Raw genomic sequence first — 16,799 nt, forward strand, 5'->3', positions numbered from 1 at the left:
ACGGTCTTGTCTACATAAAACATGACAAGACCGTTATCAAAAGTTAACAAAGAATGTCCTCGATTTTATACTAGTATATAAGATTTTCGTGTGTATTTTTGTCTTGACGCCATCTAATTAACTGTCAGAATGACCTCCGATTATTGCCGATGATCACTTATATAACCCTATATAAACATAAACATAGATATAAACAGATAAAGACCTCTGGATTTTTATAGGTTTTTTTATATTATTTTAAAAGGTTAGAAAAAAATAAGTTTGTCAATATTTTTTTGTGGATAGAATAAGTAAACGAAATGGCTCACCTTTGTTTCACTTTCAATGTTGACATTCTTTGTCTTTTAATGACTGAACACGACTTATACATGCGTAACCAATATAAACTTAATGGGTTAAATTGAAGGGCACATGAAGACGAATTTAATGAGATCGAATTATTCATTTGCAAGTAGGAATGTTAATCTAAAATTAATACTCGAGTACTCGGATAAATCTTTAACGTCTAGTGAAAAATTTCTGTTATGATGTCGTATTGTTGGTTCTTACCTTTCATAGACCTAATTACAAATGATGACATCGCTGGACATCTTAACAAAAGACATACATAGTGTTAGAAGAACTCAAACTATGTGACTACAAACTATCATTATACTGGTCCTTGATTTGGTGTCAATAGAGTAATGAATAACGGACCACTGTTTCTACAAAATAATTTAGCAATAATTGTATGTGTGTTCATTAACCAAATCAGAGACATGTAAAAAAACCGTCAATATGTTCATAAAGTCCGAATTGTTAGACAATATTCTATACCATCTGTTTCTGATAATTTAGTATTTTTTTATATTACGACTTGTTTCATAATTTGTCAACAATGTATTGGACTTCAAATTACAATAAAATAATCAAATACAGTTTCGAATAATATTATTACATTAAAGGAAGGTCTTAATAATCAAACAAAAAGTAAAATCACAAAAATACTAAACTCAGAGGAAAATCAATTCGGAAAATCCATAATCACATGGCAAAATCAAATAACAAATCGCATTAAAAACGAATGGACAAGAACTGTCATATTCCTGACTTGGTACAGACATTTTCGAATGTAGAAAATGGTGGATTGAACCTGGTTTTATAGCTAGCCAAACCTCTCACTTGTAAGACAGTCGCATCAAACTCCATTATACTGTCACCGATGCGTAAACAAAACAAGCAGACACAATAGGAACAAATGTCAAAAATAGGGGTACAGCAGTCAACATTGTGTAATCATCTTAATCACTATAAAACAACAAATGTAACGAAGAAGCACAAAAAAGCATACATCAAATTAACATCCTCATTTTGATTATATTATACGATTGTATTTGTCTATGTAAAAAGATAGTATTTAAGTGATATTTTTTCGTTTATTTGACAAAATTGAACTGCTTAAAACAAATTATTATTTTGTCTTAAATTCATTAAATTGTGATTGAACCAAACGAAATCATATTCTATTTTTTCATATCTCGTAGCTAAAGCACCTTTAACATGTTTTAAGCATTAATAGAAAGAAAATCAGTTTCTTACAATGAAGAACAAATCAACAATTTCTTTTCAATCATTTATGCAGATTACAGTGTTAAGATATTGACAAAAAATACCCAAAGAAATATCAGAACTCATTATTCGAAAACAAACTGACAATTTCATTGCAAAAGAACCAACAACACAACACAGATGAAAAAACAACATAGAAAACTAGAGAATGAACAAACAACCCCAACCGAGGATGAGGTTAGGTTCTCCGAAAGTGTAGGCATATCATCTCCATTACAAACACCCGTCTTGTTGATTATATAGATAAAAATTCGTTGATACGTTGATAACTGATTTGATAAAGACGTTCGTAGAACATAGAAACAAGTTAACATCACTCATAATAACAATAGTAGAGCACGTTGTTTCTGTCTGATGTGTCGTTCAAAGGATGACTTCCACCTTGATAGTATTTGTTGTGGCGGTCCTGGTCGTCAAACATCACGATCTCTTCCCTTACAACCATACCCTGTACCTGTTGGCACGGTGATCGGTAGCGTAATAAATAGAACGGTATTGTTGTTGGAAGATTGATCTGAGTTCTGTATGATCCATCAAATATGAAAGCAATGAAATAAGTCAATAAAGTTATATTTTTTTTAATTTTGAGCCAAAGAATAAGTAAAAACTAAGTGTTCCGTATAGCGGACGACATGCTTTCGGACCACATGAGACCATACCAGTTTTTGATAGGGTTCTTGTTGCACTGTCTGAAGTTATCTATGTGGTATTTTGCAGACTATTGTTTGCCCCTTGGTCGTTTTACGTTTTGTTTGAATATTCCTTTTGTATTCGACTAATGAATCCGACTATCCCTTTTGTATCTCTCTCGTTCACACTAGTATGTTTATTATCATAATCAGAAAGAGTGCGTGAAAACGGGGGTATAAAAGCGCGAAAAACGTGTCAAAATATGTAGAGCACGAAAAGACCCTTTGATTAGGAAAAAAAGGAATTGGAATTGGAATGTTATTAAAATTCAAAATGTAAAATATACCTGCAACAGTAGTTTATGCGCGTGTCCCTACTAGAGGTTTCGAGTCCACTGGGAAGAACTCCATGGGGTTTGTTTGCATTACGATGGTCTTCATCATCCGAATAAATATATCCATTTTTGAATCTTAAAAAGAAAACACATTCACTGCAACACTTTCATTTTTGTTATCATCAAATTGTCATAAGTGAAATATTTATCATTACGTAACAGTTTTTCTACCAAAGTTCGAGATTCTTTCCGGTCATACTGGCTTCCTTTCGAAACAATTGACTGACACGAAACAGCCAAAAAGTGTTAATTTGGCGTTTATAGATTAGCTTTCAGTAACTCTTAGTACTCTTAAATAGTATTTTCTTGTTAATTTGACCTATTGATTTAATTTGTAATGAACATTTGTAATTCAAAGTTTACTTAATAAGTGTGATATGTTGTCTCACTATTTGTAATATTTTCCACCTTGAGAATTGTTTGAGAGGATGATAAATTTTCCCGAACCATGAACAACAAAATTATTTTGTAAAAGTAATATGTTGTACTTATTGTATACAAAAATTAGTTTTTATGAACCATTGCACGTAATTCTGTTTGGCTAAATTTTGTCAAAGGTTACGGTTGTATTTTGTATGCTGTTTAATAATTCATGTTTATTTTGTATTAACATTGTGTTAAAGATTACATTTAATCTTTCAGTGCATATTCTTTTGTTTGTGTTCATATATCTTTTGATTGAATTAAGCCATTTCATTTATTATTTTATGATGTGTCTTTCTATGTTGTGATGCTACACTATTGTTTCAGGGTGAAGTAAAGGTATGCGTTTAAACCTGCTGTATTTGTTTGTCCCTGTTCTAAGTCAGAGATATGATGTGTAGTTGTTATCGTTTGCTGATGTGGCTTATAAGTGTTTTTCGTTTCTCATGTTAGCTGAAAGTTGACGAACCAGGGGTATGTCAAGGAAAGTCTCGTCCTTTTTCTAAAGAGTTCATCTGAAGGTACCAAGAACTTGTTGATAAATATTTCGTTTCGACTTCACAAATAATACACGATGGTCTTGAAGTATAGATTTTGCGTACTGATGTTGTTTATCATCTTAATAACGTGTTATATTATTCTTTTATTTGTCTTTATTATTATTACTTTTAGGGTTAAGTCTGTTTTTTGAGATATCCAGTTGACGTAACTCTGTGCTTATGTCTGCCATCATACTTTGGCGGGCAAAAATATTTTATGATATGACTCTGTACCAATGTATCTTGTCATACTTTGAATGACAAAATTATTTTATCAATATTACTTTTACTGTTAGTCTGTTTTTGTGATAAATATTTGATGTCATACTTTGAACCACACTATTATTTTATTTACTATTATTACTTTAATTTACTATTAAGTCTCTCTTTTTTGTAATAACTATTTTACGTGACTGTATTTATACATACGTCATACTTTGAACGACAAAATTATTTTATCTCTACCTGTGCGAATTTCAAATCCGCAATTTTACACCAGTACTTAAAACCTTCAATCCTTTATGGGTGTATTTTACATAGATAAATAAAATCGTATAATATAAGCAAAATGAGGATGTTAATGTTTATGCATGTCGTTTTGTGCTTCTTCGTTACATTTGTTGTTTTTATAGTGATAAAGATGATAACACAGTGTTGACTGCTGTACCCCTATTTTTGACATTTTTACCTATTGTGTCTGTTTGTTTTGTTCACCCATCGGTTACAATATAATGGAATTTGATGCGACTGTAATACAAATGAGAGGTTTAACTAGCTATAAAACCGGGTTCAATCCACCATTTGCTACATAAGAAAATGCCTGTACCAAGTCAGGAATATGACAGTTGTTATCCATTCGTTTGATGTGTTTGAACTTTTGATTTTGCCATTTGATTGGGGAATTTCCTTTTTGAATTTTCCTTGGAGTTCTGTATTTTTGTGATTTTACTTTTTACTGTCCATGGCTTTAAAACACTAAATTCCTGGGATGTGTTTGATGGATGATTTTGTATAATTGTTAATTGTTTTTGACCTCATCTCTAAACCTCTTTTTAGCACTCGTGCTAGTTCCTAAATCACACATAATCCGACTGGCCACGTTATCATTGTTGACTTCACCATGGTCAATAACACTTCCCTGTGAAATTTGTAATCAAAAGGTCCGAATATTGTGAGCTTCAATTCATCAATTGGAAATACAACTTTAAAATTTGATGGATTAAGTTGATGATTAGGCCAGGCAATGGACTGAGCGTAAAATAAAAGACGTAGACACTCTTTCCGAATGGATTAAGGCTGTGAGGTCGTTGATAAAATTCAGAATTAGAAAACTGAATTAGTCTATCAATGCCCATGGTACGTCAATCTTTTTGTAATGTGTTTATTGGCAAAAAACTACATAATCATAGTGAGTAAGTGCATCGTATATCAGCAAAATCGAGACAAGTACATAGAGTTAATATTTTATATAGTTTGCAGTTATTTAATATGTGACTATGCGATAGATCAAAATATATTTTGATCTATTGCACTGTTACACATTCAATAACTGTTTTATTACCTAATACGTACTGAGTCAGTTCTAACAAATTCTTCGAAATAAAACACATGAAAGTAACAACTGTATTAATTATAATGTGTGAGGAGCATACATGTACAACAAATACTTTACAAAAATTCAATAAAGGGACATGAAATCAAAGTAATTTAAATGACATGAAACCATTTAAGTCAACGCATCAAATATTCTTCAAAATTTAACAGCTATACACATTTAATGGTAAAGAATGTGTACATTATGTAACGAATGGATACCTTTAAAGTCATTATATTAGTTGGAGTTAGGAGTTTAAGCAGGCGTACGCTCTTTGCAATGGTTTATATTTATAACATATGTTTTTCCAATAAACAAATTATATAAAAAAGATAATCTTTAAAAACCCAAATGTTGCAAAATACTAGTCCAAATAATTATGACGTCTGGCAAGGCTTTTTTTAATGTTTTTTTTTTCTGGGACGCCTTCCTACAACGTCATAACGCTGAAGCCATTTTTTTTACATCTGGAGTTTGAGAGCAAATTTTGGGATAAACTCTGACACCTAATTTGGACCTGAAATTTTCATTGCCGGTTAGAAATTTTTACGTAGTTACAAAGTCCTACATTTTTTGTGCTTATTGATGTAAAATATTTCCAGAAATATCTAAAAGAAAAGATAAAATAAGCTACAATTCCATTTGAGGTGGGCAATTGATATTTTTTTTTGTTTCAAGATGTTTTCCCACAATTACCAAAAAAACGTCACTTCGGGTGAATATAAAATTAAAAAAAAACAAAAAAAAAAAAAAAAACAAACTGTAAAATTAAATGGACCCGTATGACCGGAACGTTCGATTTACATTATCTGGAATGCCAGACGACATAATTATTTGGACTATCAAAACACTTATCCTACCTACATGACAAATATGTTGTTGTCCCCGCAGATAAAGCCCCAAACAACATTGTTTTTGTGTGTAAAACTCATTACATTTACTGCTTGCTAAACGAAATGCGTATTGACTTGAAAACTCAACATATACCCTCACACTTACCAAAGAGGACATTCTGGATAATCATACGTCTGTTCTATCGGATATGTTCCTTACGTGATAAATACAATCCCCTTCTTTTCATGAATGTGATATACCGAATTAAACTAATGACGGGATTTGTTATAACATGAGCAACACGACGGGTGCCATATGTGGAGTAGGATCTTCTTACCCTTCCGAATCAAATGAGATCACCCGCATTTTTTTATGGGATTCGTGTTGCTTATTCTTGAGTTTTACATGTTGTGTCATGTGTACTATTGTTTGTCTTTTGCATTTGTAGCCTTGGCGTTGTCAGCTAATTTTCGAGACATTTTATGAGTTTGACTGTCCCTCTGGTATCTTTCGTCCCTCATTTAAAAGTATTTAGAAATATTTCAGTCAAATTTAGACACAATTATTGTAAATTTTGAAATCATACCATACTTTGAGAGACATAGATTCTACCATACCATCACGTGAAATACGATAAAACAGTTAATTTTTCATATATAAAGGCAATGCTCGCCGAGCGTTTTTGGTATTTAAAAGTGTTATATTTGGTTGATACATTCAAAAATACCTTCAATTATCTGGATGATATTTTTTCGTTGAATAATCCAGAGTTCTCTAAATGTACTTCAGAAATTTACCCCAAAAAACTTACGTTAACTAAATCTAACATATACAGCAGCAGTTGTCCTTTTCTAGATTGAGACATTTCAATTTCAAACGGGAAACTTCAAACTAAAATTTACGACAAAAGAGACGATTTTTCATTTCCCATTGTTAATTTTCCTTTTTTAAACGGCGATGTGCCTTTAGCTCCATCATACGGTGTATATATATCCCAACTCGTTCGGTTTGCCCGTGTGTGTTCAGATGTCATAGATTTTAACGAACGTAATCAATGCATCACTGGGAAATTGCTGTGTCAGGGATTTCGATACCATAAATTATTTAAAACTGTTACTAAATTCTTTCATAGATACAAAGATTTGATTAGTAAATTTGGCTATACCTGTAGAAAACTTGGTATTTCACATCCTACATTTTATGGTAATATTGCACTTAAAGCGAGGAAATCACTATGTGATCCGTTTAAACTCATCGAACCTTTAAACAAACTTATAAGTAAAGGTTATCGTACCAATATTGTAATTAGATCTCTGAATATAGTTTACATTGGTACTAATATCGATTTTGTCATTAGTAAATTAAAACATAACTTGTATCTTCTTTTGAGGCGGGATATATAGAGACACATACACGTTAATGTTTATCTCTATAGAAGTCGCTTCTCACTATTCTTCTACCTGTCGATACATTTATTTTTGGCATTGCACAAGTCATGTCTTCTCTGACTGTTCATGACGTTAAAATACTAAATCCCTGGGATGTGTTTTAGTTGATTTTAGTCTCTGATTCATGATTGTTTTATTATTTATTGTTTTTGGCTTTTAACTAGCTGTCAGTAACTGTTAGTACGCTCAAATCGTATTTTCTTGTTAATTCGACCTGTTGATACTGTTTATAATGCTTTTTTTGTTATTTTATATTTATATGGATCTTGTCTATATACCAGCTTTGATTATTTTGAATATATTCTATGTTTCACTTCTTCTTACTACATTTGTATAAACTTCAAGATTTACCTTTATTCTTTTAAAACCGTTTTTTTCTAAAGTGAATATTTTCGAAGGGTTGTGATGACTTGCCATGGCTTTGTTTGGACTTGTTTTTTTTTTTGCTTTTTGGCCTTGAATGTGTGTCCCTTATATTTTATTAACTGTGCATTTGCATTCAGATATCGCAGTTCACATTTATTCGTTTATAGTGTATTAATGTACGTTTTTTGATTGAGTTAAGCCTGCCAATTGATATTATATCGTGTGTTTTTCTATGTTGTGATGTTATGCTATTGTTTTAGAAAAAGGTAGAAGGTTTGGATCCATTAAAACGTTAAATCTCGCTGCAAATGTTTGCACCTGTCCTAAGTCAGGAATCTGATGTACAGTAGTTGTCGTTTGTTTATGTAATTTATACGTGTTTATCGTTTCTCGTTTTTTATTTTATATGGATTAGACCGTTGGTTTTCCCGTTTGAATGGTTTTACACTAGTAATTTTGGGGCCCTTTATAGCTTGTTGTTTAGTGTGAGCCAAGGCTCCGTGTTGAAGGCCGTACAATGACCTATAATGGTTTACTTTTTTGAAATTGTTATTTGGATGAAGAGTTGTCTCATTGGCACTCACACCACATCTTCCTATATCTATGTCGAGAGAGGATACATATCGTATTGCACGATATGTGGTGGTGGCATCTGTTTCTCGTCATCAGACATAATCGCCTTTGGTCATGACGTCACAGAGGGAATTTCAGTGTAAAAGCAAGAAAACTTGACGTCATTATGGAATTGAGAAGAATGAAGTACATCGTACTGAGATCAAACGAACAACACGTGGATATAATAAAAAAAATTTCCACCGTTTAGGAAAGGAATAAATTATTTAAGAGTTAAAGAAATAAGAATATCATTTTTTTTTGTGGTAAAGGTTGTATTTTTTGGCTGTTATTTTATTATTTTTTAATTTTTATACGCCCGCCAATAGGTTGACGGGATGTATTGTGGTATACAAATATCGTCTTTTCTTCTGTCCGTCTGTCCGGCGTAAACATGTCGTACCGCAACTTGAAACTTTACATAGTAGTTTCTTCTGATGGACAAATGATCTGTATATTTTTTGGTGAACATAAGATTTAATTTTTTTTGAGATACGGCACTTAATAAATAAAACAGGGGAATTAATGGCGACGTATCTCAGACACTTTTTATGATTATTGCTTAAAACTTTGCACACTTCTTAGTTATATTAATCTTAAGATCTGTATAGGTTTTGGTAATGATTCAATATTTTTATGTTAGAGTTATTGAGTTTTTGTTAAAAAAAAAAAAAAAAATGGGAGTTTTCCATGTGTCATGCCGTATCTTGAGAACCATAAATGATTATTGCTTAAAACTTTATACACATCTACGTTATATTAATCTTAAGATATGTTTACTTTTTTGTGATGATTCAAATTTGTATTGTACAATTAATGAGTTTTTTGTGAAAAAAGGGGGATTTTCACATGTCGCGCCGTATCTAAGAAACTGTTTATGATTATTGCATAAAACTTCACACACAAGACGAACGGGTGTATCATACGCTAAGTGCGCAGCTGTTTATTACTTTATATCCAGTTTGTTTAAATTATTGTGTTGGAATGCCTTCGTGTCTGTCTGTGCTTTAATAAAAAAAAAAAAACCAAACACCTATAAAACATAAATGTATCACAATGTACCAAAACCTTATACATAAAAGTTAAGTTAACAAAATATTTTCTGTGACGAGTCATGTTGTGTAATCATTGATTTGTTTAAAATACTTTTCCAAACTTAGAAATAGATTTAAAAAATTTCAATTTGTTACTGTTGTTTTTATGATAGTATATATAAAAAACATAAACCAATTACGATTTAATATCAAATCTGTTACTTACACTCGTCTAACATGTACAGAATCAGCTTATTATCAACATATTTACGTCTTCAAATGAAGGTTTTGTGTCCGGATGAATAATATTGTCACGACTACAATTGTCGGTATATGTTTTTATACATCGCAAAAATGTTATTATACATTGAACTTTTCAAACTTAAATACACATACTAGTATTAAGTATTATCAAATATTGAAATTTCTTGCCTTTTGTATTTATTTGATATTACGTTGTCATTGATTGTTCATGTACAGTACGTAATAAGAATAACATCTTAGGAAATGTTTGATATACAAAACGGTGAATGACGTTCATCATTGTTAATTTATTGAAATGTATTTTTAATTCATTTTAATTTTAAAGTATTGTTGTTATTAATTTCAATTAAGGAAATGATTTTACAAAAACAAGACAAAATGGACTTAACAGGACTTAATTTGAAAAAGTTAAAGAACAAAAAAGCTTTATGGCATTAAACTGACAGTGTTCTAATTTTTATTCAAGTTTATTTGCCTAGCTAGTAACAAGAATTTTCTTAATAACAGTTGGTCAGTACTGCTTCGAAAACAGGAACGAGTTTTATTTTCTAATCTGGCAATCACCAACATCGATTATTATTTTATTTAGCGTTTAACTAAATTGCATTAACATAGATATCGAGAATTTTTTAGGAAAAAAATATATACATGAATAAAAATTAATGTCTAATATTAGCAAATAAATAGTTTTCGTGAAAAAAAATTCATTGTGTTTAGAAATTGATTTGACAACAAATGAATGTACATATCACTTGTGAACAAATTTCGATCGGCCGACTAATATGTCATTATAAGTAATATCCGATTTATATGTACGATATCGATATCCGATAGCATTGCAATATCTTTTAAATTTTTTAAGTGATTTCACTTACATTCAATATTTCCTATGAATGCATAAAAAGTAAAATAATTTAAATATGTAGGACTCTAAAGTGAGATGGGAACGCTAAAGTGCAATGTCCACATACGCTAAAGTCCGATGATCTGCGAAAGTATATACGTAAGAAACTCAGTTGAATTATGACGTAAACAGTCGTTTATGCAAACCACAAATGTGCATGTCGTAAGATTCATTAGGAATATTAGATCAAACGAAATGTCTATGACATTATTTCAAACTGTGATTTTCAGCTAAATCAAATGTGTTTCTTTTGTGCTGAAAGAATGACTTGTGTCCTGCAGTATAGACATATGTTTTTTTTTGTCCTGTTTCTATTGAAAGCAAACGGGTTCAATTAAATCATGATTTACGTTGCATTCTAATATGACGTGCTTCTTTAGCTTTGTAAACAACACTGTGATAAAATTCTCGATAAAATATACTTAGCACAGACTCCGAGATATACATAATAATGGCTGTTACAATATACTTGCCACGTAAATCTACATGTATTGGAACCTATTTGCAGACCCTCTGCCTCTGGCCTGGGCCGTGTGTAAATTTCCAACAATATATGGCTTCCATGAATTATTTCTTAAGTTTATTTTTTGGTCCCCGTTAAAATATTGTCGATAAATTCCTAAGACGATTCAATTATTATTATTTTATTATATTCTTTGCATTATGAAAGGTGAACAGTTGTAATAAATATCTCGAAGACAAGATATGCCCCTTTTGAGAACAGCTTTACTTAACATTCTATCTGAAAGTCAAAATAATTGTGGTATATCAAACGAGTATTACGTATTTCCAATTTGATGAAGCACAAGATTATATTAAGGAAGACCAAAGAAATAACTAAACATCATTAACATTTAAAGTGGAGTTGGATATGCATAGTAATGAATTTGAGTTATAAATTATGACTTCATAAACAATTGTAAGATAACGGAAATTAATATTGATTCTAAACATAATATACTATGACAATCTTAATTTAATTCTTAGTTTGATCCGGAGCAAACTATATATAGAAAACTTGACAGATTTCTAAAGTTTTTGATATGATTTCATTATTAATAGAATGATGAGAAAGGATTTTTTCAAAATCACTCATAAGACTATTCGAATATTGCAAAGATTGCTCTTTAATTAAGAAATGATTTCTTTGTTTGAAATACTTATTTTAACATTAGAAATAGATTTAAACACTTTCAATTTGTTACTGTTGTTTTAAATTATGATATAGGGTACGGCATATCTATATATTCATGATATTAGAGGTAATGTTTGTCAACTTTGGTGAATTATCGGCTAATACTTAAAACTGACTTAGATTTTTAACAAAAATCAGTGAACAAAAAGTTAGTTATATCATTTCTAGTAAAAAAAAATCTAGGCATATAACTACGCTAAAATTACATGTATATATTGTTGGTGATCAACAATGTATTTTCATATTAATGCAATTAATGAAAGGGATATTTGTGTATGCAATTCATCCTATAAATATGAGCTACGGCATTCCAAGCATTTTTCTAAAGATACAGGAAGATGTGGTATGAGTGCAAATGAGACAACTCTTCATCCAAGCAACAATTTATAAAAGTAAACAATTATAGGTAAAGGTACGGCTTTCAACACGGAGCTTTGGCTCACGCCAAACAGCAAGCTATAAAGAGCCACAAAAATTAGACAGTGTAAAACCATTCAAACGGTAAAAACCAGTCTTATCTATATCCTTTTCTTATCTTGACAGCTGTTTTAAAGGCTCAATCCATGATACGTGTCTTATAAGAACTCTGAGTGTTATACTTTGATTCAAATTCAAATTTAGTTCCGTTTTTATAAATCTTCAACATCGCATATTACCTTCCTATGCAAAATGTGATATTTCTGTGTAATTGAAAGATTTCCCTTTCATGCCTTGATAGTTTATTAATACAATTCACATCTTTTTCATTTGTAACAGATAATACAGCCTTTACAATGTGGAATGCCCTGAGCAATGAAAAAAGAACCAACAAAACTAATAATTTTAAATACCAATGTTCAAATTAATTATGACCAACAGATAGAAGAGGATCAACCTGTGTCCTCAAAATATGTGAACACCATAATTAATATACGTTTTGTCTTTAGCATTCTCTTTAATTTGCTTTGAATTTTAGTTGATGATCTTATTAATCTAACAATATTTTAAAAACGTTTAAATCTGCCATATTGGTTTGGAAGAAACTTACAAATACCTTTATTTCAAATTTATTGTTTTCCTGTATTTTGATTCGGCATGAAATAAAGAAACGTGAGTGCTGCAACGCAATTTATATTTCTCTTTTTTACATTTTTTATCATGTTCTCAAACATGCATTTTTCTATAAAATGAATTGCTGTCTACTCAGTTTTATATTTCATACATACTTATGAAAAGAAAGATAACTCTTGAGTTACATACAATATGCAATATTGGGTTATTATGTGAATCGATAATCAAGAAACCATGTTGAACTGGCTTAGTCCAAAACTCACTTTGTTGGATTTATCGTTTGAATTGTTGACAAATGAAATGACCCTGATTTTTTTACGTTTTGATATATCGTACGCATCTCGATCATTGTTGAAAACCCTATGATTACTAAAAGACGTTTAATCATTTTAGTCTCTTTGAAAATTATAACACATTTATTTTTTTTATATAGTCAATAGAATTAAAAACCTCCAGTAAGGTCAACTACCAGGTCTAATATATTTTGAAAAAAAAACTTCAAATAAACAAAATACGTTAACTTCATATGCATAGATAACTGTTTATTTGATTGCATGCAAAGGTAAATAATTTCCAGAATTATTTACGAAAAGGTTCATATAATACTTTTTTGATAGTATTACAAGTAATATTACAAAAACACTGATCGAACTCCGAGGGAAATTCAAAACAGGAAGTCCCAAATCAAATGGTAAAATCAAAAGGCTCAACCACATCAAACGAATGGACAACAACTGTCATATTCCTGACATGGTACAGAGATTTTATTATGTAAAAATGGTGGATTATATCATACATAGAATTATTCACAGTATGTATTTATTTGTAGATTAAAAGGAAGAATGAAGAGCCCTTATTACGAACATCACATTTTGCTAAAATCTTCATGTTATTTTGGTGCGACTATCATACAAGTGAGAAGTTACCTACTTTTAAAACCAGCTTTAACCTACCATTTTTTGAAATGTCCAATATCGAGTCACGAAAATGGCAGTTATTATCTTATAGTTTGTTTTTGTACAGAATGTGTGGCACTGTCTTTTGTTTTTGTTGCACTTCAGTGTTTCCGTTGTTTCTGTTGTTTCGTTGTTTCCTCCTTAAATTTATGTGTTTTCCTCGGTTTTAGTTGTCACCCGGATTTGTTTTCTCTCAATCGATTTATGACCTTCGAATAGCAGTATAGTACTGTTGTCTTTATTTGGTGCGTTTGTGTTTAAACATATATCTTTTATATAAAGGCATATACTATGTGTCTTCCAATATTTTGTATAGTAACATAACTTCATTTATAAAATAAAGCAAGTCTAACAAATTCACTCAGAATCATTTACATTCCTGAATCATTTTGAATGGAGGACGCAATTTTATAATCATAGCAATGAATTTTAAGTCCATATTATGACTCCGTTAGCAGATGTAAGAGAACGGAAATTAATATTGATTATACATATTATTCACTATGGCATTTTTAATGTATTCCTTAATTTGTTTCTGATCAAGTTATATTAAGTAAACCTGACAGATTTCTGAATTATTCTATAACATTTCTTTAATAATAAAATGACGAGGAAGCCTTTCTTTTAAATATCACAAAATCAATTTGTAACGTCCGAAGGTTAAAATTAAAAATTGATGTTTAACTAATTTTGATGTTTTTTTTTTAAGAAAAAGTTAACACAAAAATCTTAATTTGTAACTGTTGTTTTAGATAAATGCATAGGCTATCCTATAGATTAGAACATGTGTAGAAGTAAGGTTTGTCAACTTGGAAGAATTGCTGACTAACACTTATAAAATTCGGAATAGAAATGGGGAATATGTCAAACAGACAACGATCCGACCAAAGAGCAGACATCCTTTTCTAATATTGACAGCTGGTTGAAAGGTTGAATCCATAATCGGCGACCTTTAAGAACTACTGATGTATTTTGAATCAAAAAGCTTTCATGATAGTAAAACGGGCATATATTTCCAGACGAATTTGATTGTAAGTAAGAGATCCATTAATTTTTATAACGTAAAATAGTCTGATCCACGCCATCACAGATTGACTTCCTGTGCGTATGTGACATTTCTATCCGATAAAAAGATTTCTCTTTCATGCCTTCATTAATATCATTCATATCTTTTTTTGTTTGTAGAAGATAATATAGCTTTAAGAATTGGACTACCATGGACACTGGTAAAAAAATTATTATTTTGAATACTTGTTAATTAACAAAATTCACACATGTCTAATGTGAAAGTGTCGAACTGTGTTCTCGAAATATGGTAGCAACATATGTGCATTTGTATTTAACATTATCTTTAATTTTCTTTGGATTCAAATTGATGGCCTTATTTGTTTGATAGTAGTTAAACAAAGTTTGAATTTTCCAAATTGATAAGGAATAGATTTAAAATGACTTTTAATTACTAATTTTTCCTGTATTTTGATTCACTTGCACTCTGGGTGCGTCAACGTGATAGACACGTGATTCTATTGTAAACGTCACTAAATCCGTACGATGTCGTATATGATGGAAATTACAATGCACATCTATTCAGTCATCACATCTCTTGTTCGTGTTGTTCTTTGGTATATAAATACAAGCGAGCGGATGCCAAGAGATATATTTAAAATCATCCGTGATAAGTCAAGACCGGATAAAACCATTTTGAATATTACAAAGTCAAAACATTTCTTCAAAACATACAGCAAACATTATCAAATAGATTTGGTGCGGTCTCAACGTATTTTCTCCTTTAAAAAAAAAACAGAAATTAATTCAAAAGCTAAATAAAATAAATTCTTGAGAGTTATATAATTAGATATCAAATGTGCCAGGACTGTGATTTAACACGCCAGACGCGCGTTTCGTCTTATCTTAAACAATAATATCTAAGATCACTTTATAAAAAAATAAAAACAGTTCTGTCTTTAAGATACGAAAAAAATACCAAGATTGATTTAGAGGGATTTGTTTTGAGAGGATTTAGGGGATATTATATCTTAAAAGTAAAATCATCAATATACTGAACCCCGAATAAAATTCAAAACTGAAAAATCCGTATTCAAAAGGCAAAATCAAAAGCTCAAACACATCAAACGAATGGATAAAAAAGTAATATTCCTGACTTGGTGAAGGCAATTTCTTATGAAGAAAATGTTGGATAAAACCTGGTTTCATAGGTAGCTAAACCTCTCACTTGTATGACTGTTGCAACAAATTTCATTATATCAACATCGGTGTGTAAACAAAAAAACAGATATGTAAATAATCCTTCAAAAGAAAATAGTCTATAAATTAAAATGATATCTCAATCGAAGTTGCATTCTCATTTGAAACAAAACTGTTGAATTATTCTACTTTGTACTTATTTGGCTTTATAAATATTTTGATATGAGCGTCACTGATGAGTCTTATGTAGACGAAACGCGCGTCTGGTTTACTAAATTATAATCCTGGTACCTTTGATAACTATCTATTTCGATTAATACAAAGTCATGACTATGGTACTTGCAAATGATGACTTTTTTTTATAATATTTTCATATCTTTTGGAGTGTGTACATTGGTTATTGGTAGAATTCTAATTTCAAATTGTATTGAATGGATTAATGGACTAACTTAAACAAATTCAACTGATTGTAAATTAGGACAAACCATGACATTCTTTGACTTTGTAATTGATAGAAATTGATAAGATGTACTCCAACCACACTTATACAATATGCAACTAAGGTGGGTTGAATTATACCAATATCTACTTGTTCTGAAACAACATATGTAATGGAAATGTTTGTTCTCTTTGCTAAATTCATTTTATTGATATTTATCCTAGTCGTTGTTCTTTACTCCACAATTGTGGCGAGTTCGTTGAGAATGCCGCTCAAATCGGTGCTTTGAGCCGTAAGGAATATG

At 30.6% G+C, this 16,799-nt stretch overlaps 1 long non-coding RNA gene across 1 annotated transcript; it reads right to left on the bottom strand.

Moving 5' to 3' along the window:
• Nucleotides 1-1,395: 1,395 nt before the first annotated feature.
• LOC143080466 (uncharacterized) lies at nucleotides 1,396-9,834 on the bottom strand. The gene is made up of 3 exons (XR_012979720.1): nucleotides 9,709-9,834; nucleotides 2,585-2,707; nucleotides 1,396-2,129 (listed from the first exon to the last, which is right to left on the bottom strand). It is a non-coding gene; the product is annotated as an uncharacterized LOC143080466 (long non-coding RNA).
• Nucleotides 9,835-16,799: the final 6,965 nt, after the last annotated feature.

Source organism: Mytilus galloprovincialis, chromosome 6 (genome assembly GCF_965363235.1).
Source record: "Mytilus galloprovincialis chromosome 6, xbMytGall1.hap1.1, whole genome shotgun sequence".
Lineage (NCBI taxonomy): Eukaryota > Metazoa > Mollusca > Bivalvia > Mytilida > Mytilidae > Mytilus > Mytilus galloprovincialis.